The sequence below is a fragment of the Pteronotus mesoamericanus genome, unplaced genomic scaffold, assembly GCF_021234165.1.
Source record: "Pteronotus mesoamericanus isolate MK-2021 breed Mesoamerican mustached bat unplaced genomic scaffold, CSHL_Meso_final scaffold_54, whole genome shotgun sequence".
In the NCBI taxonomy this organism is placed as follows: Eukaryota; Metazoa; Chordata; class Mammalia; order Chiroptera; family Mormoopidae; genus Pteronotus; species Pteronotus mesoamericanus.
Window position 1 is genome coordinate 9,379,442 of NW_026555321.1, and position 21,328 is coordinate 9,400,769.

General features: G+C 39.0%; 1 pseudogene; it reads left to right on the forward strand.

Moving 5' to 3' along the window:
• The first annotated feature begins 5,879 nt into the window (after positions 1-5,879).
• LOC129088036 (chloride intracellular channel protein 1-like) lies at positions 5,880-6,597 on the forward strand (annotated as a pseudogene).
• Positions 6,598-21,328: the final 14,731 nt, after the last annotated feature.

Here is a 21,328-nt window from a genome sequence, read left to right on the forward strand (position 1 = left end):
TTTGCCACTTTTTGACCTTCAGGGAAATTGAATTAGACATCATGGGCTTTTTCTCTACCTGGCTTTTTTCACTCAACATTATGTTTTTGAGATTCATTCATGTTGTTTTGAGTAGTAGAACTTAATTTTCATTGCCAAAAACTTTTCTGTTTCATGAATATACCAATAATTTATTTATCTATTCTACTATTTTATGCCAAGTTAATAAATACTGCTAAACAGTTTTCCAAGTTATATCCCCACCAGAAACAAATAAGAGTTTCCATTGATATACATTTTACACAATACTTGGTGATGTCAGTCTTTTTTAAGTTTTAGGAAATCTAGCGTGTACAGGTATGTCATTGTGGTCTAGTCAATGTCATTTTTATGATGGTTCCTTTTTCTTCATTTATATATGACATTAAAGATGATCCCTTAAAGTTTCATCTAGTCCTTGAGCTCTTTGATTGTTCTTTTTCCGGTATGAAATAAAAAGGCAAAACATGCAAAAGCAAAATGTGGTAAATATAATACAATGAAATATCATTTGGCCTTTAAAATGAAGACAGATGCTCTAACATGGATGAACCTTGAGAACCTTATGCTAAGTGAAATAAACCAGTCACAAGAAAACAAATACTGTATTGTTCCACTTGTTTGAGGAACTTAGAGTAGTCAAAATCATAGAGAAAGAAAACAGAATGGGGGTTGTCAAGGGCCAGGGGGAATTAATGTTTAATGGGTACAGTGTTTTAGTCTTTCAACATGAGAAGTATTCCAGAAATGTATGATGCTGATGGTTGCACAACATGAATGTTCTTAATGCCACTGAACTCTATACTTAAAAATAGAAAAGATGGTAAATTTTATGTTATATGTATTTTAACACATACACACTCACACACACAGAGACAAGCAGGCAGAAAGAAAATGGTCATTCCAGACTTTATATAAAGTAAATAGTATCTCCTCCTGTCTCAGTCTTCAAAGATTTTTTTAAGAGATGCCAAAGAGAAAGGAGAACATGAATAGTAGAATGTTTCCCACTATAACATGTACTTTAGCAAGCATTGTAGAAATTATCTACCTGCCTCCACCCACCAAAACAAAACAAAAACAAAAACAAAAATCCTGTGCATACAGAAGTAATAAGGAAGTCAATTTCAACTCAATACAATGATCTATCTTTAAAGGAACTGACTGACAACAAAATGGCCTTCTGGACTCTGACCTGTTTGAATTTTTTTCCTTTGAGGAATGCTACAAAGATCGGAAATCTGAAGTTCCTCCTGGTTCTATAATTCTAACAGGTTTTTCTTGACAGATGAATCATAGACACTGATTATCACTGCATTATTTGAAGGGCTTCTTTGAAAGTGTTTCCCCTTCCCTATGAAAGTCCAGAAGCCAGTGGTCCATTCACATCATTCATAGCCATGACCCAGCATAACCTATGTTAGACCAATACAAACAGCCTTAAGAAGATATATGCCAGTGTTAAGAATAAACTATGGTGGAAATAGACCACCATAAACTTCATGGATGCACATTAGATCGTCTGCTTATTTCCAGATTTAGTGCTACCGTTCAAATGTTTCTGTCCCCCGCCCCACCAAAAATTCATATGCTGAAACTAATCCCTAATAGGTTGGTATTTGGAGGTGGGGCCATTGGAAGGTAATTAGGTGATTTTAGTGAAGCCCTTAATGAATGGGAATAGTGCCCTTATAAAACAAGCTCAAGAGTCCCTCACTGCTTCTACTGTGCAAGGACACAGCAAGAAGGCAGCAGTTTACGAACCAGGAATCAGGCCTTCACCAGACACAGAATCTGCCAGCACCCCGATCTTGGACTTTCTAGTCTCCAGAGCTGAGGAGCGAAAGTTGTTTCGGCCACCCAGTTCATCTGTGCTATTTTCGTTACAGCAGCCTGAGCAGGTTAAGATCCTTGGCTCCTTCACCTCAACTATATTCCATAACCAGCCCCTTTGTCTCCGGTATCTACCAGTTGAGCTCCTACTGATCCCCACCCCGCCCCCGTTGTCCTCGTCTGAATTAGATGCCAGCCCATTGTCCCTCCGGGAGGTCCCTGGCCCAGTCCCAGCCCAGCCTTGGAGCGCCGTAGGCAATGCCAAGTAGAAGAGAGATGGATGAGATTATTATTTATTCAAGCCATTTCCTGATGAAATAGAAACCAGGTTAATGACTGGCATAAACATTGTGATCACTTTTAACTAAGATATGAATGAGCTTGGTGTAAATGACTCTTTTATAGCTATTTTTATTTTCATTAGAGCCTTGTCAGGAAACATTATTTTTATAGGTGTAAAATCCAAGCTTGTTTTTTAAACTACTCCAGTCTCCAATATTCTTCAACCTGAAATATTTAAGGCAGTTTCTGCAGTCAGGTCTAGATGCAAAGTACAGTTGTAAGCCTCTTGTTCAGTTTGAAGGAAAATTTGTGTCAAAAGATGCTATCAACTATGTATAAGTAGTATACTTATGTATACTACTATGTATATGTATAAGTATTTCTAAGTTTCATTTCAGTTTTAGAATACTATGACTGCTATTAAGTAATAATAATGGATACCATGTATTGACTGCTTTTATCTCACAGAAGAAAAAGGTATAATTACTTTCACCTGTTGTACACGTGAAGACCCAGAGTCTAGTAAGGATGCATAAACTTCCAAGGTCATTACCAGCGCCAGGATTCTAATCCTGGCTACAATGTACACATACTCTGAACTACTGCTCTCTATAAAGGACACTGAGTTGTTATCCTGATTCACACAGCCAGATGGAAAGGAAACAGGCATCAGGAATGAGAAAGGGATATGAGTTGGATGGAAAAAATCACCACCCATTAGAGTGAAGAAGTAGTGAAAAATGCTACTGTATTGAAGCTATGACATTTTTGTTCCAATATTTAAAAAGATATTATATACTCCTATCTAAATACAACCAGCCGTGTGAACCTGCCTCAACCAGAGACCAAAGAAACAATGGGAAACGTTTCCATCCTGAAATTCTACATCTAGTGAGATCCTAGAGAGAGTCTGATATGTTTACCCACTGGAAGTTTTACTCACGTGTAATCTCTAAGGAAGGCACTAAGTCAGTTTATTGCCATTATGTAGGTATATGGAAGACACTCAAGAAATACTTACCGACTGCCGAATTGGTTGAATTTTAACATGTTCTGGCCTACTTGGGTAGGCATATATGGTGGGCTAACTATGGTTTTATTGACATGCAGGCTTGATGAGCCTCCTTAGATATGAAATAACTGAATTAGTTAGAAACGACGGTAGAAGCTGTAGGAATGAGACCTCCGCAGAGACAGAAGGAAAACCATGGCTAGCTTCATTGTCCCAAAGAAGAAGCAGTCAGGGCTAATAAGTTTCATATAATAGTTTTGTCTGAGCTTTAGGGAGAGGAATAGTTTACATGCAGGACAGTCCCTTTTGCATCGAAATTGGGTTCTAGATGAGTGCTGAGGGAAGTTGGGGCAAGTTCCTGAGAAGGGGACTTCATAGCCTAAACTATTAAGCTAGTGAGAAAGTGCATCAGTAAGTCTTCAGGAAAGATCAGAATCCTGTGTGTCTGGCTTTACTTCAGAACTTAGCATGGAAGGCAGGAAAACCTTTTTCCCATGACTCATGGGACATACTTATGCTAAGTAACAAGTCAGTAACTATGAGTCAACAAATGACATGAGGTGGAAGCCAAAAGAGAGATTTAGGGACCATGAGAATGAATGGTCTCATGGAAACCAAAGCCTAAACAGAATCTCAGGAGCAAGAGACAGAAGGAGAGGAGGTTCCCTGAGCAGAAGAGATCTGCAGCAGTTTACTGGCCAGGACAACTTAGGTCACCTGCGGTACTGTCACCAGCTGTCTCTATCCCCAGGGCTTGGCAGGACGAGCACTGTTCAGAGATGTCTCCTACAGCCAGAGCTCCTGGGGCTAGGCTGGACATTGGGAAGCTCTCTGTTTGTCTTCTGGTTCTTTCCGGGAGCCACATCTTTCATCCTTACAGGTTATCTACCCAGATAAATCTGCCATGTGGGAACCCATGACATTATCAAAGAACAATGGAAAACAAGGGTATTCATGAATGTCCTCCTTACAGACCTCCTGTGTTTGAGTCACTGTAGGTGATAAGTCTGACAATAGAGATGGATATTTATTTGTATATTTTATTTTTATTAAAAACCAACTTTATTATTTTTCTTAAGGAACTCGTGGGTGAAATTTCTCCTAAGTCTCAGAACAATTTTGCTTCTTCCAAACAGCTCTTCTGCTTTTACAGTACTTGTGTTGTAAATCATACGACAAATCTTGTACCCTATTATTAATCATAGAAAATCTAAACATGTGACCATGCATCTGTATAAAATACAATTTTTATGATATGCCTTTGGGATTCTAACTTTGTAAATCTTACTTTGCTTTAACTTTACTCCAATATTTTAGTTTACTTACTCTGATTCTCCATTAGTGCTATTGAGAAACCACCTTTATCTTGCTTTGTTGTTGTTGTGTGTGTGCTTATCTTGTTGTACATTCTTGTATTCATGACTCACCACAAATCTTTTTGGGAATAAGCCACTATAAGAAAAGAATGAGATACAGTGACATAAAATAGGTTTTACATCTTCTGTACATCCAGGAATTTCTCTTTTTTTAAGAAAAGATGTTATTTATTTATTTATTTTTAGAGAGAGGAAGGGAGGAAGAAAGAGAGGGAGAGAAGCATCGATGTGTGAGAGAAACATTATCAGCTGCCTCTTGCATGCCCCCCACTGGGGATCTGCCTGAAACCCAGGCATGTGCCATGCCCGGGAGTCAAACCAATGATCTTTCAGTTTGCAGGACACCCAACCCCTTGAGCCACACCAGTTCTTTAATGGGCAATTTTGAAGTTTTAGACATTGATGAAAGAAATTGAAGAAGACACAATTAAATGGAAAGTTAACTCCATGTTCATGAATTGGGAGAATTAATATTGTTAAAATATCCATACTTCCTGAAACAATCTACAGATTCAATGGAAAGTTCCAATGTCATTTTTAACAGAAGTAGAAAAAATTATAAAATTTATATGAAATCACAAAAGCCCCAAATAGCCAAAACAATACTGAAAAATAATAACAAAGCTGGAAGCATCACACTTCCTGATTTCAAACTATATTACAAAGCGCTGGTAGTAAAAACGTATGCCGTTGACATACAGGCATACAGATCAATGGAACAACATAGAAAGCCCAGAAATAAGTCCATGCAAATATATTCAATTGATTTATAAGAAGGGAGAATATACAATGAGAAAAAAGGAAAGCCTCTTCAATAAATGGTGTTGGGAAAACTGAATACCCCCACACAAAAGAATGAAACTGGACACCTATCTTATACCATACACAAAAATCAACTCAAAATGGATTAAAGACTTAAGGGTAAGACCCAAAACCATAAGAATCCTAAAAGAAAACATAGGAAAAAAGCTCCTTGACATTGGTCTTCACATTGGTCGCAACTTTTTTGGATTTGATGCCAAAAGCAACAATAGGCAACTGGGACTACATCAAAGTAAAAACCTTCAGCACAGCAAAGGAAACCATCAACAAAATAAAAAGAAAGCCTATGGAATAGGAGAAAATATAGTTACAAACCACATGTCCAATAAGGGGTTAATATCCAAAATATACAACACTCACATAAGTCAATGGCAGAGAGAGAGAGAGAGAGAGAGAGAGAGAGAGAGAGAGAGAGAAAGAAAGAAAGAAAGAAAGAAAGAAAGAAAGAAAGAAAGAAAGAAAGAAAGAAAGGAAAGAAGGAAGGAAAAGAAAAAACAAAAACAAAAAAAAACCCTCCACTGGTCCCCATTGCAACCATGGCTGAAGAACAACCGCAGGTTTAATTGTTCATGACAGCTGGCAGTGAGAGAGAAGACTGGGAACTGTCCCTTCTCCCAGAGACTATTCATGGTGCTCTAGCTCAAGGGAATCACTTTAAACGTCACCATCATTGACACCAAGATCCAAACCAAGACAGTGCAGAAGCTGTGCCCAGGAAGACAGCTCCCTTTTCCCTTGTATGGCTTTGAAGTGCCCATAGACACCAACAAGATCGAGGAATGTCTGGAGGCAGAGCTGTGCCCTGCCAGGTACTCCAAGCTGGCAGCTCTGAACCCTGAATCAAACACAGGTGGCCTGGACACAGTTGCCAAACTTTCTGCCTGCATCAAGAATTCAAACCCAGCACTCAGTGATAATCTGGAGAAGGGGCTCCTGAAAGCCCTGAAAGTTTTAGACACTTGACACCTCCCTCCCAGAAGAAGTGAATGAGACAAGGGCTGAGGATGAGGGCATCTCTCAGAGGAAGTTTCTGGATGGAAATGAGCTCATTCTGGCTGACTGCAACCTGTTGCCAAAGCTCCACAAGGTACAGGTGGTGTGTAAGAAGTACTGTGGATTCTCCATCCCTGAGGTGTTCCAGGGGCGCATCGGTACTTGCACAAGGCCTATGTGAGGGAAGCGTTCACCTCCCCCTGTCCAGGTGATGAGGAGATCGAGCTGGCCTATGAGAAAGTGGTCAAGGCCCTTGAGTAAGCTCCTCCTGGGGCTCCCTCACACCCCTTCCATTTTTCTCCACAAGGGCCCCCCGGTGGTTTACACTTGGCTACCCAGTAGACACACACTCCAAAATGTCCAGTGGGAAGTGAATTCTAGAGCACTTGTGCAGGATCACCAAGGGATGGGGGGAAGGAACAGGGGATCTGGGTGAGGTTTTTATTGTGGGTGGGGTGAAATAAGTAGGAGAATGTATTTCAGTAATAAAATACAGAATTTAAAAAAACTCCAAATAACATAACTAGAAAATGGGCAAGGGACCTAAACAGACATTTTTCCAAAAGAATGGTCAAGAGGTATATAAAAAGGTGCTCGGCATCCCTAATCATCAGGGAAATGTAAATCAAAACCATGTTGAGATATCACTTTACACCGATTAAAATGTCTATTATCAAAAAGACAAGAGATAACAATTGCTGGCAAAGATATAAAGAAGAACCAAGCCTTTTATGCTGTTGTTGGAATATAAATTGGAATAGCCACTTTGGAAAAGTATGGAGGTTCCTCAAGAGATTAAAAATAGAACCATCCTATGATTAAGCAATTCCGTTTCTATGGATATATCCAATGGAAACAAAATCAGTATCTCAAAGAGCTATCTGTACAATGTTCATTGCAGCATTGTCCACAAGAGCCAAGAAATAGAAGCAACTTGCATCCATCAATAAATGAACGGTTAAAAAAAATGTAATATACACACACAAAAGAAATAGTATTTAGCCTTTTAAAAATAAGAAATCATTTTATTTGGAACAACACGAATAAACCTAATGGTATTATGCTAAGTGAAAGAAGCCAGAGAAAGACAAATACCACGTGGCATCACTTATAGGCAAAATCTTTTTTTTAAGACTTAATTTATTTTTTAGAAAGAGGGGAAGGGAGGGAGAAAGAGAGGGAGTGAAACGTCGATTGGTTACATCTCGCACAAGTGCAACCCAGGCATACGCCCCAACAGGGAATCGAACCAGCAACCTTTCAGTTTGCAAGCCGGTGCTCAACCCACAAAGCCACACCAGCCAGGGCACTACAAGTGAAATCTTTTTAAAAATAAATAAATAAATAAGTCTGACTCATAGAAACAGAGAGTAGGAAAATGGTTGCCAGAGAATGGGGGTTGGGAAAAATAAAAAGAAGTTCGTAAAAAGATACAGACTCTCAGTCATATGATAAATTAGACCTGAGGATCTAATGTATAACATGGTGCCTAGAGCTCCTAACACTATATAATTGAAATTTTCTAAAGGAGTGAAACTTAAATATTCTCACAGACAAAAAAAATAAAGTAAATATATGAGGTGATAGATGTGTTAATTAACTCAAAGGGTGGAACACTTTCACAATGTATACTTATATCAAATCATGTTGTACACTTTAAACATCTTATAATTTTATTTGTCAATTATACCTCAGTAAAGCTGAAAATAAAATAAAACATAGACTGCAAAAGTAATAATAAAATATATCAAAGCATCAAAATCTATGAAGTTTTCTTCTTTCATTTTTCAATCCAGATGCAACACTTCATATATTTTTCTCCTCCTATCAAATTGAGTATAATCCTGAACAGACACTTTTCCCAAGAATACATACAAATGGCTGACAGATATATGAAAAGATTATCAGCTTCATTATCTATAAGAGAAATGCAAATCAAAAACCACAAAAAGACATCACCTCACACCTCTAGGAATGGCTATTATTGATAACAAAAGAAGTAGCAAGTGTCTAAGGGAATGTAGAGAAAAAGAAACCCTCATTCACTACGGGTGGGATTTTAAAAGTGGCACAGCCACTGTGGAAAACAGTATGGAGGTTCCTTCAAAAATTAAGGCTAGAACTACCATGTGATCCAACAATCCCTCTTCTGGGTGTCTACTGAAAAAATTTGAAAACATTTATTCATGAAGATATATGTTCATTGCTGCATTCTTCACAGTAACCAAGACACAGAAAAAACTTTTGTCCTTCAATGGATGACTAGATAAAGAAGATATGGTACATATATACAATGGAATATTACTTAACCATCAAAAAGATAAAATATTGCCATTTGTGACAACATGTATAAATCTTGAGAATATCATCCTAAGCAAAATAAATAAGAGGGAAAAGGACAAAAACCATATGATTTTACTCACATATGTGATATAAAACAGAAAGCAACAAACAAGCAAACAAGCAGAAGAAACTGATAGATACAGATAACAGTATGGTGGTTGCCTGAGGGGAAGGAAGGCAGAGGGAGAAAGAAGAAGGTAAAAGGGGTCTAAGACATGGTGATGGAAGGAGATCGGACTTTGGGTGGTGAGCACACAATGCACTATATGGATGATGTATTATATGATTGTTTATTTGAAACTTATATAACGTTATTAACCATGTTACCCCAATAAATTTAATTCTAAAAAACTGAGTCATATTTTGGAGAATGTTTATATTGTACACTGACATCATGGCACCTTTAGGGTCTTGGAAAGTTACCATGAGTTTATAAGATATTCACAAAATCCCACTAGCTTGTACATCCCATGAGGACAGATCTGGCTGTTTTGACTACCATTGAATTTTCTACATCTAGAACAATACCTAATGGGCACCCACAATTATTCATTCAATGAGCAGTCCTACCACTGGGCTACTGCATTACCATCATAATGAATAGTGGGAAACAACTACAGTTTCTGTTTTAGAAAAGCATCAAAGTGACAACTTAAGACTTAGAAATGACAATACATTTGAAGTTTAGAATTGTGGATCAGAGAAATCATTACAGTAAATCAATAAAAAGGTTTAATAGCTTTCATTCCCCCCAACTTTGCTATATTCATTCCCTTTTAATTATCTCTGACCTTTCCTTCCTATTGCCCACTTCAATTCAAGGGAAAGAAAACACAATCTCATATGTCCTTTTCTGCTCTACCTCCTTGTTTACTTGGCAGTAAGTGCTGAGAAGCCAAGATTTTGGCGTCTCTAACAGTTAAAAAGGGAAAAAGCAAGGAAAAGACCATGATCCATTTTCTCTAAGCCCACTGATCTTCCAGAGTCCCAACTGTCAACGGATTCACCTCAGCAGGTTTCATTTCAATCCATTGCCAGCTGGTATGTATGGAGTCAGCATGGATGTATAAATCACATTATGGCTAAATACAGAAAGTAGAAATGGCTCAAAATTGCATCCAAGGATGTTAAAGTCAAAATGAGACACTGAAGATGTGTGTGTCACTAAAGAAAGGATTCCTGTAAAATTAAGGAGTAAATTGCGGGTTGAGGGGAGGGTAAAAATAGTGAGGGGTTTTTTTCTTTTCTTTTTTTAAAATAGTGCATAACATAAAAGGGGGAATATTGCTTTTCAAGGTATGTTATTCTAAATTTGTTGAAACTGTTAGTACAGAGTTTTGAAGTTTTGTTTCAGTTTAGTTTGGGTTGGCTTTTGCTGGCACTTCAGTGAACCAAAAATGGAATAGTCTCTGAGCGTAAGCGTCTCTTGAGATTTCACACCCGTAATTGGTTCACCTGTCACCATCAGCAGGACACAGTAGAGAGGGGGAAATGTATATATTTGTAAAAGTAACTAAAACTCTATTTGCGATGAATCTCAAATGCCATATGTTAAGTGAAAGAAACCAGACTCCAACGAGTACCTGCTATGTGATTTCATTTATGTAACATTCTAGAAAAGACAAAATGATAGGGAAAGAAAATAAACCAGTGGTTGCCAAGGCCTGGATGTTGGGATGAGAGTTGACATAAAGGAGTAGATGAGACTTTGGGGAATGACGGAAATGTTATATGTCTTGTCATGGTTACACAGCTACATGCATCCAGCAAAACTCAAAAATGCACACTAAAAATGTTGAATTGACTGTATTTAAATTTTTCCATAATAAAAGGAAAATGAGACGGAAAACCTCTATTGACACAAGCATGCCAGTTTCTACCTACAAGATCAGGGTTATGGACTGGAACAAGGATGAGAGGCGATGGAGCAGAACCAACATTAGCATCATCACAGCTTCAACCCTTGGAGCTCACACTGTATACCAGACGCGCTACCAACATTATCTCATTTAGTTCTCATGTTAATTTATCGAAAGTTACATACTCAGTTGGCCGTGGGCATGGGTTACAAAGCCCAGTCTGTCTGACTCCAAACCCCAAGGGTTTCATGATGGTGCTAAACTGCTTCTCTTACTATGCAGTAGGTACTTAATGTACCAAAATGCTGGAAACAAAGAAGTTATGGGGATTTATCTTCCTGGCGCTGGAACCCTGGGCTGTGAGGTCTGGCCTGGGACAAGGATCACTTGCTTCCAAGGTACCCCTCACTCCCAAGGTATCCCTCCTGATTTTTATCCACCACATGAATGTGGGGCCGCCCATGCCCATTCCACCACCACGGCTACCTCTCTGCACCGCACCTTGTCTCCTCACCTCTCCACTTCATCTCTGCATCTCTGCCCATCCTACCCCTGTGGATTATTGTGGCTTCTTTAAATCTTTGGTTGTTGGGCTTCCATACAATTCAATTTTCTGACAGTTCTGGGTGTTATTTGTTTTTGAGAATTAGTTGTAATTCTTTTTGTAGCTGCGTGAGGAGGTGAAGCATGTCTAGCTATGCCTCCATTTTGACCAGAAGTCCTCAATAGGTTGCTTCTTTGACAGAATTCCAGTTATCTGTTTAATGAGCCACCCCAAAACTTAGCGATTTAAAACAATGATTTATTATTTCTCTCACAGTTCCGTGGTTGGACTGAGCTCATTTGGGCTGTTACTGCTTGGGGTATCCCATACAGCTATAGTCAGATGGTGGCTGGCACTGGAGTCATATGATGGTTTAACTGGTCTGAACATCAGATATGGCTCACTCACAGAGCTGGCAGTTAACACTGGCTGGAAGTTCAGGTGGGCCCATCAACCACAGAACCTATATGTAGCTTTTCTATAGCATGGTGGCTAGTCTCCAAGGACAGTCCTGAGAGGACATGTCCCATGACCAAGCATTCCAAGAGGCCCAGGAAGAAGCCGTAAGTTTTCATGCCTTAGTTTCAGGAGTTCCATAATAACAGTTCCTTCTCATTTCATTGGTGATGCAGGTCACTCAGATTCAAGGGGAGAGAAATTAGATTCCACCAGCACATACATACAAGCAGGGAAGAAAGTAATGGTAACCATCCTTGGTAACCGACTATCACAAAAACAGATATACACAGGAAATAAATATAGGCATAAAAAGCTATCTTAATTATCCGTTGGCTTCTTTTTTACTGTCCTATTCACAGAAATTTGAACTTTGCAAGCTTGATTTCTTCTTTCCCCGTTCTCTGCCACAGACATAACCGTTCCATTGTAGAATAAGAATGAAAGGATTCCCGAACTTGAGGGGTCTACCGGGTGGGATACTCAGTAATGTTAGAGCCAGATTTCATCTTCCACACCCTATATACTGTCACCAGCAAAGCCCTCAACTGTCCTTGATGATTTTGCCTTGAAATCCTTACCTCCTCTTGTACCTCCCTTTCCCTGCATCAAGCGCCTGGCTGCTTCTCCTGAGAGCAATGTGTGAGACTGTATGCAAACAGTGAGTAAAAGAAAAAAGCTAAACCTAACCATTGTTTTCCCCCAAAGTGTTTTTTATTTAATTTTGAAATAAATTTAAAAATTTTAGAAGACTTTTAGACTTGCAGAATTATGACAAAGATATAACAGAGAATTCCTGTACATCCTGCACTAAGTTTTCCCTAATATTAACATCCTACATTAGTAAGGTACAGATATTATAATTAATAAATCAACATTGGTATGTTATTATTAACTGAAGTCCATATTTTACTGAAATTTTCTCATTTTCTTCCCTAATATCTTTTGTTCTGTTCCAGAATTGAATCCATGTCGCCTCATATACAATTAGTTTTCTTGTCTCCTTATACTTCTCTCGGTTGTAACAGTTTCTCAGCTTTCCCTTGTCTTTGATGACCTTTGGGGATTATTCATCAGGTCTCTGTAGAATGTTCCTCAGTTAGGATTTGTCTGATATACTTCTCAAGTTTAGAATATGTTTAGTAATATGTTTGGGGGCCATTTTATTTTTTATTTCTGATTTGATCTCTTCTAATTATTCTCAATAATATGTTTCATATTTGGGGGGAAAAGAAGGCTGCTAGGATAATACCCTAATTTTTCTTAATCTGGAATCTGACTTGAAATGTCTAAAACTGTGTATTGAATTCCCTATTGGCGCCACTGAGTTCAAAACATGTCAAACTCTTGGGAACAAGAATAATGATACCAAATATAAATTTCTATAGGTTAATACATGAATACACACAATTTCCTAAAAGTGAAATAACTTAGCCTTGTCTCTGGGGTTTAAAGAAGCCAATGATTCAATCAAAATACCTGCTCAGAGCATAACCAGATTGTAAGCGCTTTCAACCTTTCCATATAGCAGCCCTTAAAATCTGTCATTTTCTTTGAATGGAAGAAATTTGGCTTCCCATTTGTGTAAGTAAATTTCACGACAACCTCTCCAGGAGAATTCACAGAATGAAGAGGGGTGGTTTGCTCTGGCAGATGAACAGCTTCCCCACTCGACATGTCTTCAATGTGTTGTTTGTATTTCTCTCTTTACAGTTTCCTTTCCCATATGGAGGCAGCATATTTTCACACAAACAAAAATATGTTCATATCAATATTTGGTTGAGATTTTGTCACAATGTTCTCCCTTGGCATCTACTTAACTGCTGTTCAAAAACAGACTTTCCATATTTACAGTGTCAATGAATGTTTGGAAAACTTTATTTTTTCCAGCTTTTAACAAAATGTAATGTTTTTTTTTTCCCAGCTTTCATTAAATTGAACTGTCAGTCTGGAATACTATGGAAGGCTCTCCTGCTGTCTGTCTGTCTGTCTGTCTCTCTCTTACTCTCCCCCACCTCTCCTTCCCTCCTCAACACACACACTCTTTTTTAAATATATTCTGGAAATAGAAAAAATGCCAGTCTATTCATATGCATAAAGATTACAAAATTCCAGCCCAGCTATGAAATTTGTGAGAAACTTTATCAAGAAACTGTGTCAGTCTGCATTACTAGCAACTCCCATCCTGGCCCACTTCCTCCCTCACTCTCTCTGAGTCTTGTTTCCTGTATTTGAATGTAAGAGGCCAGATTAGATGATTCCCAATTGCTGCCCCAACATGAAAACTCTATGACACTGTATTCTTTTATTTGTGGACGTCCCATCACAGCAGCGGTGTGCTGGTAAAGCGCCTCTCTTGGGGAAGGAGCCCCAATTTGTAGCATTTGCCAATTTGTGTGGTGTAAAAACTGCCATCATGATCAATATCAAGCTACCCACATTTTAACAAACAGCTCACTAATTTTCTGAATATTTAGCATTCGGTTCTCATGGGGTGGTAAAAGCTGACTCCCACATACCAATCAAGCAGCTGATAATAATGATTGGGATTAAATTTCACATGAGCTTAAATTCATTTTGGGAAAAATATATATGTATTTTTTCCCATTCAATTAACATGACTCCAAGAGAAATTGTGTACATTCTAAAGGACCCCTTTCTTTGCATTCTCACTAAAATTAGTTTAACCACTATAAATCCGGGTTATTAAAAGAGTCACCATATCTGCATGAATTAGTTTGGATTATCCCAGAAGCAGAGCCTGAGACAAGGATTCAAATTTGAACAGTTTATGGGGAGGAGGTTAAAACACAGATATGGGAGAAGTGAAGTGAGAGTCTATTTTTACCATGTCTTTTATTTCCTATATTCCGATGCTTTGACACCTAGGGCTTTGCTGACCCCCGTGGGAGGGAGGCCAGGGCTACACTGGGTTAACCAGTTACAAGACACAGTTAACAACTTGCCCATAAGCAAGTTTCAAATTCAAACCAACCAATACAGAGCCCACAGCCTAACCACCTCTTTGGTCAGGCTCTCACACACTCCAGACCACAACTCACGTGCCCTAATCACCCAGGACCAGGGACAATCCTTATGACTTAGAGCCTGCTGACCGGAGTTCTCACTGGACCCCGGAACCTTGACATCCTCTTTGGGCCACTCAAACCACCAGGGATGTCTCCTGAGGTTGTCTGAAACTGGAAGGCCTAATAACTCCAAAATGTGTCTCACCTTCAACCGTGTGCAAACATCCATGATAACTCAAGTTCTCCTAATGCCAAGTCCCTCTCCAGGAACTAATCGCACATGGCCAGATCCCTCACAACCCTCCAAAACCATCACCTACAACCAACACACCAACTAAGCATCTTCACAGACCATTCTCCTTTCTCAGCAATGCTGGAACTTCCTATCTGACTTGACCATAACTCCTTAAATTAGACCCATTTGAAAGTTTGTGGGTACCCACCTCTCCTACGCAGCCCATAGAGAAACACAGGAACCACCTCAGACCCTTTCCTCTCTGGCTTCTGCAACAATCCTTATGCCCTGACTTTTGTGTAACCCAGTTTCATTTGAGTCCCTACCTCAGTCCCTCTCCTTGTCCTTTGAGCAACCTGACTTCCAATTGTTTACTGCCCTCTGCACAGGCAGCTTCAGAGGATAATGCTGCTTGGAGAAACTGTCGATCAGTCTACTACACCGCTTCTGTCTCCTGCATTAAATATTTGCTAGGTGAATGTATTTGTGCACAGCAATGAATGACGGGAGATAATACATTTATCCTGGCTCCCTGTTGCCACTTCCATTCTGCAGCAGTCCTTTCTCCTCTATGCTCAAATGACCAAGAGGGGAAAAAAAATGCCCATTGGCAGAAAGCTGTCGGTGTTTGCAGTGAACAGACTTACATATGTAGACATGAATGCCCAGGAGATATGGCAGGGCATTGAGATTTGGCCTCGGAGAACCCCAAGCAAGGAGCCATAGTCTAAGAATACTATTGGGACAAGGTCAATATACAAGTAATTAATGGGCCCATAATGTGGACCCAATCTCGATCCTCAGGCATATCAACCACCTCCTCTCTAGCCTTTTTCTTGTCTCCCCAAATCATCCTGCACTCAACCCCTAGAACTTCAGGCTGCTTTGGCCAGTATTATCCTTTTCTGCTAATACACGTCTTAGCCTCCCCTGTATGCTCTAGATGTACTTTCTGAGAAACCCTGTCCCTGGCCACTCAAGTCCTCAGCTAATATTTTCATTGCCTCCTGTGAAGTCATAGTCCCTAATGGGAGCACTTGTCTGGGGCCCTCCTTGCACACACTGCCTTCTCCTATCTCTACTACAACCTCTACTTGATCTGCTTCTCGAAGTCGCGTGAAGCAGCCTCACTCGGCAGAGCTGCAGGTGGAAGGGGAGCTGGGACAGTCCCCTCACCATGTAGAGAAGAGAAACTGGCAAACTAAGTACAGGGATGGGACGAGGAGTGTGACCGCCATGAGGGAGAAGACGCTAACCCCGATCGCTCTGTAAATGATGATTCCCAGGGGCAACAGGACTGAAGTCATTGAAAAGAAACCAAAGTAATGTGGATCAAACTCATGTCATGGTCCTGGCTGAAGAAGCTGCCATCAAGAGAGGGTGCACTGCTGTTTAGTGTGAGACCTGAATAAGATAAAAGTTCTGGGTTGGCGGGAGCCGATGGCAGCAAGATGACCAGAAAAGGGGGCTGTGCAGTTACTTCTGAGCTTCACAACCAGGCAAGAAAAGAGAGATGTTCACTTGCCTTCATTATGTGTGTTTCCCAAAGTAAAGTTTTGCTAAGAAGCTGTGCCTTTCTGTTCAAAACAAGACCAGGAGGAGGTTTTCTGCAGGAACAGACAGAGGGAACTGATCGAGCTCTCTCAAGGGGGGCAGGGCAGGGGGGAATGCCCGGAGAGGCCACAAATGATGGAAAAGGGAAAAGTGACAGTAGCAAATGTAAACATGCAATGAGATCCTTTGAGCAGGTTGATAGAGCAAGTGAAGGCTGCAGGGAACATCTGCAGAGTGGATTTGGGATAAAAGTTGAAAGTTCTACAGAAAAAAAAAAAAATAAGCATCATCCAGTGTGGAGGATATCATGGTGCAGAGAGAAAAGAGGAGACTAGGAGAAGGGCAGGAATCAGTTCTATGCTCTTGGGAAACATGGAGAAAAATACATTCAGAAGGAATTCTTACCATTCTTAGGGAGATAAACAAATTCAGATTCTTCCTGACTATGGCCAAGAGGGTACCACATTGATATGCTCTTCATTTCCCAACATCCTTTCTCTTTGAAAACACTTATTAACTACTGTCTTGCCCGCTCCTACCTCCACCATGGTCCCTTCTCCCCCTACCCATGGCCTCTATCCAGGTTTGAGCAATAACAGAGGAAGAAGAGGCTTGAGGAGATAGCCTAGCTCTTTGATCTCCCAGGGACAGCACCGAGCCCCACGCCCCGGGTGCCCATCACCCCTTCCTGCCTGCCTAAAGTCCCATTGATCTTCAACTACTGCTTCCCCGTGAGAAAACTGGAGTGAATGTCATTACTATTGCTTTCTAGACGTCAAAGCTGGGGCCCTGAGAAATTAAGCAATTCAATGCAAATACACCCTACAGATCTGTGAACTTCCAAGAAATTTGGCCAAGCAGCCAGTACTTTGAATTCCAACCTATTGCCCTTCTACAGGACCATCTTTCTGTTAAAAAAAAAAAAAAAAAAAGAAAAAGATTCAATACCTCAGAAAAACTTCTGCTAATTGACAGAGAATGTCTGAGGGCTTAAAAGGAAGAGTAGGGGCAAAAAATTACATTTAGAAAAAAGAAAGAAAACACTGGGCCCTGAAATTTTTCCAACAAAATAAAATATTCAATGTCTTAATTAGATAAGATTTTGGAAACATGTAAGTGTTAACAGTACTCTGAAGCTAGGAAAAATTACTTAGGAAAGGGACAGTGGTGGGGCTGTCAGTTTTTATCTAAGCCTACTCAGTACCAGAAATACACACTCAAATGATTTATATTCTCCCTTTTCCAAAAAGAATTTAAGGCAACTTACAAGATGGTACAAAATACATCAAGATAAAATAAATTTAAAACAAATCTTAAAAACTGAGAATAAAGCTAGGATAGCAAGACAAAGAAAGTGGGGAGTTTAGTATCCACAAAACTGGTCTTTGGGGGGGAAGTGTTTCAGTGTGGTTAAGAGCATTTTGCTGTCACACAAAACTGGGTCTGTGTTCCAGCTCTGTTATTCTTCTGTGACTTTAAGAAAGTCCACTTAAGACTCAGTTTCCTCCTCTATAAAATGGAGTTTGGAAAGAGCACTTATTTCATAGTCCTGTTATGATGAATAAATGAGAAAAATCTCATGAAATATTCATCACAATGTTTATCCAACAGTGCTTGGTAAACGGGACCTTCTAAGGTACCAATTCACATATTCAAGGAAGCCCTACATAGACTCTAAGCCATTTAGTGGCCACCAGGATTATAAGATTTACAGTGGAAGCTATAAAATAAAATATATCTGTTGTTAAGAGAAGTACAAAATTTTTTCCTGAATATAAGTCTAGACAAAGACCTTTCTCCCATGGACCCTAGTAACAAAACACAATGAGTTAAATGTCAGAAGAGTAAACATGGTAATGAGCTAGAGAAGGCTGGGTTTTTTGTTTTGTTTTAAGTCTCAGGCCTCATTATGGGCTCTGGCCTAATGCTGAAGCACCTGTAAAATAAGGAACTCCTTCAAAGGTGTCATGTTACATGACTCAGCTACAACGTTCTCTAAAGGTCCTTTCTGTACTAGAGATAGATTTTAAAGTTTCTGAAAGATTTTTGTTTTGTTTTGTTTTTTAACATAAGGTCCCTAGACCCTGATTGAGGGTTGGATTTCTGGGTATCTCAGAGCCACTGCTATCAGATGCAAAATCTTGATGAGATACAAAATCTTGGGGGCGGGGGCGGGGGAGGCAAAAATATATGTATTTTTTCAGAGAAATAATCCATAGCTTTCCTCAGATTCTCAGTGAAGTCTGTGACCCCATACATCAGGACTTACTTTCCCAGAGGAAGGGGTAGTCTATATATGCTGCCAGTAAAAATAATTCAGTTAGTTTGGTGAGCCTTCTATAGGTAAAAAAGCTATGAAATGAAAGCACTTGATGTAAAGTCTCAATTGGGAATCTAAAAGCTCATTGTACTCAGCAAATTGGGGAAGAGTATTTAGCAAATAAGTAAATACATAAGGTAAGCTGATAAAAGGGAATTAAAGGCAGAAAGTGAAAAACTATAAAGTCATAAAAAATACAATGTGGCAAAGATTAAGGTCATGCTTATTACAGAAGAGTTGTATTAAAGATGCTTAAATTGGCCCTTACTTACCTCTTACAAATAATTCTAGTGTGCTAAGGAGATTTCAGAAATTCTGAGGATTCCCAATTGGGTAGCAAAGACACATAGTCTATCACTTACACACCAGTATATCACTTCTCCACTTGCTTCAGATCATAACAGAAATCATCTTCTCAACAAAGCCTTTCTTCACATAAAATATAACTACTCCCCCTACATCTGACATTTTATATCCTTGTTAATTATTTTACTGACAATTTTTCATTTTCTAATATCCTCAGTATTTTACATTTCATTGTGTCCATTGTCTCTTTTCCAACTGGAATAAATTCCACAAGGGCAGAATTTTGTTCATCGTGACATTGTCTGTAATAGCTAAAAATTAGAAACAACCTAGGATGCTATCAGTAGGAAAATGGAATAAATTGTATCATGCCCATATTTGGAAAATCATTCCACAATTTAAAAAATTAAATTAGATATAGATCACTCAGACGAAAATCTCAATTAAGTTAATGTTAAATGGGGGAAAAAACAAGTTGGGGAAAAATACAGACTTTATTGATTTTTAGAGAGAGGGGAAGGCAGAGAGAGAGAAACATTGATTAGCTGCCTCTGGCACCCCCCCTCACCTGGGAATAGTACCCACACCTTTTGGCATATGGGACAACACTCCAGCGAACCTAGCCACACCAGCCAGGGCACACAACTTATGTTTTTAAAAAATCTATATAACTATTTTTCTACCATATATATGCATATAAATGCTTACAAAAAAACCTAGAGAGAGAAATCAAATTCATAACAGGGTTATATTAAGATAGGGAATTTCAATGTGGGATTTTGATACAGAGTAAAACACTTTAGTTCTGTTTGTACTGTTTACATTTTTTATAAAAATGAATTCACTTATATAATTTAAAATGTAAACAAATGCATTAGTTGCTTTAAATTGTATATATGCCTTACATATACAATTTGATCGCATAGTTGGTAAGACGTTTTTACCCTTTTCCAAATTCCCACTTGACTATTCTGTTTCTGTTATATTTCACTCAGCACTTCTTTATATTGAAATATATGCACATCATACCAGTGCAATATAGTAAATATTAATTAGTTTCTCGGTGAAATAAACTATTCCCCAGTAAAATATAAATTGCTAGTGAACTCGGAAAGCAGTCAAAATCCTAAGGGTAGCATTGACCACAGCCTAATGCATCCTTTCTTTCTGCAATTCCCCCCCATCCCGACAACTACCTCGCCTCCTTCCAATGCACTTTGTAAGGAGATCCAGGTGGCTTTACCTAGTTACCTCCTTCTCTTCCTACTCCCTCTGGGAGTCTTCCCTAACCACAGAGATTAGCTTTGGGTGCCTCTTCTATGGACTTCACACCTTGCAACTTTGATGCTCAGAGCACTTACAACATTGTCTCCATCGAGCAAATAGTAATAAATGTCTACTCTGTACAGTATCAGACACTGTGGAAGAGGCTGGACATAGAGGAGTGAATAAAAGGGGTGTTTCCTGCCCTCAGAGAATTCACAGTGCAGGGCGCTGTTTGCTTGTTTATGTTTCCCTCTAGATTTGCTCTCTCCAAATTAGCTTCATCTCACTCTCAAACCAATAAATATATTTGAATTCATAGTCCCAATAATGTGCTAACAGGTTTAAGTTTATTTTTTTAAAAAAAATTTTAAGAAAGAAAGAAAAGAAAAAAGTTTTGCACTTGGTGAAAGCAATATAATTTAATATCCTTTAAAAAATAAGTCATGGTTTAACACTTTGTAGTTCAGTAGTTTTCTGATACTGAGGCTGTTCATTTCACCACAATACTTGTTTGACAACACAGCTAGAACTGCAAAAGAAGTTCATAGCTACACAGGGCTACCTCCAGAAACAAGAAAATCTCAAATAAACAACCTAACTTCACACCTAAAGAAACTACAAAAAGAAGAACAAAGAAAACCCAGAGTAAACAGAAGGAAGGAAATAATTAAGATCAGAGTGGAAATGAACACATAAAAATTTAAAAAACAATGGAAAAGATCCATGAAACTTAGACCTGTTTCTTTGAATAGATAAACAAAATTGACAAACCTTCAGCCAAACTCATCAAGAGAAAAAGAGAGCCCAATAAATGGAAAATTAACTTAGAACCTCTGCCAGAGAAATGCGAAGAATCATTAAAGAATGCTACAAACAATCATATGCCAACAAATCAAGCAATCTAGAAGAAATGGATAAATTTCTACAAGCATATAACCTTCCAAGATTGAACCAGGAAGAAAGAGAAAATCTATGAACAGACCAGTCATTTGCAGTGAAGTTATACTGCAAGTTTTAGTTGCTGTCACAGCCGAAAATGTACTTTTAAATGATCCTTAGATGGAAAAGGAAGTACAGTAC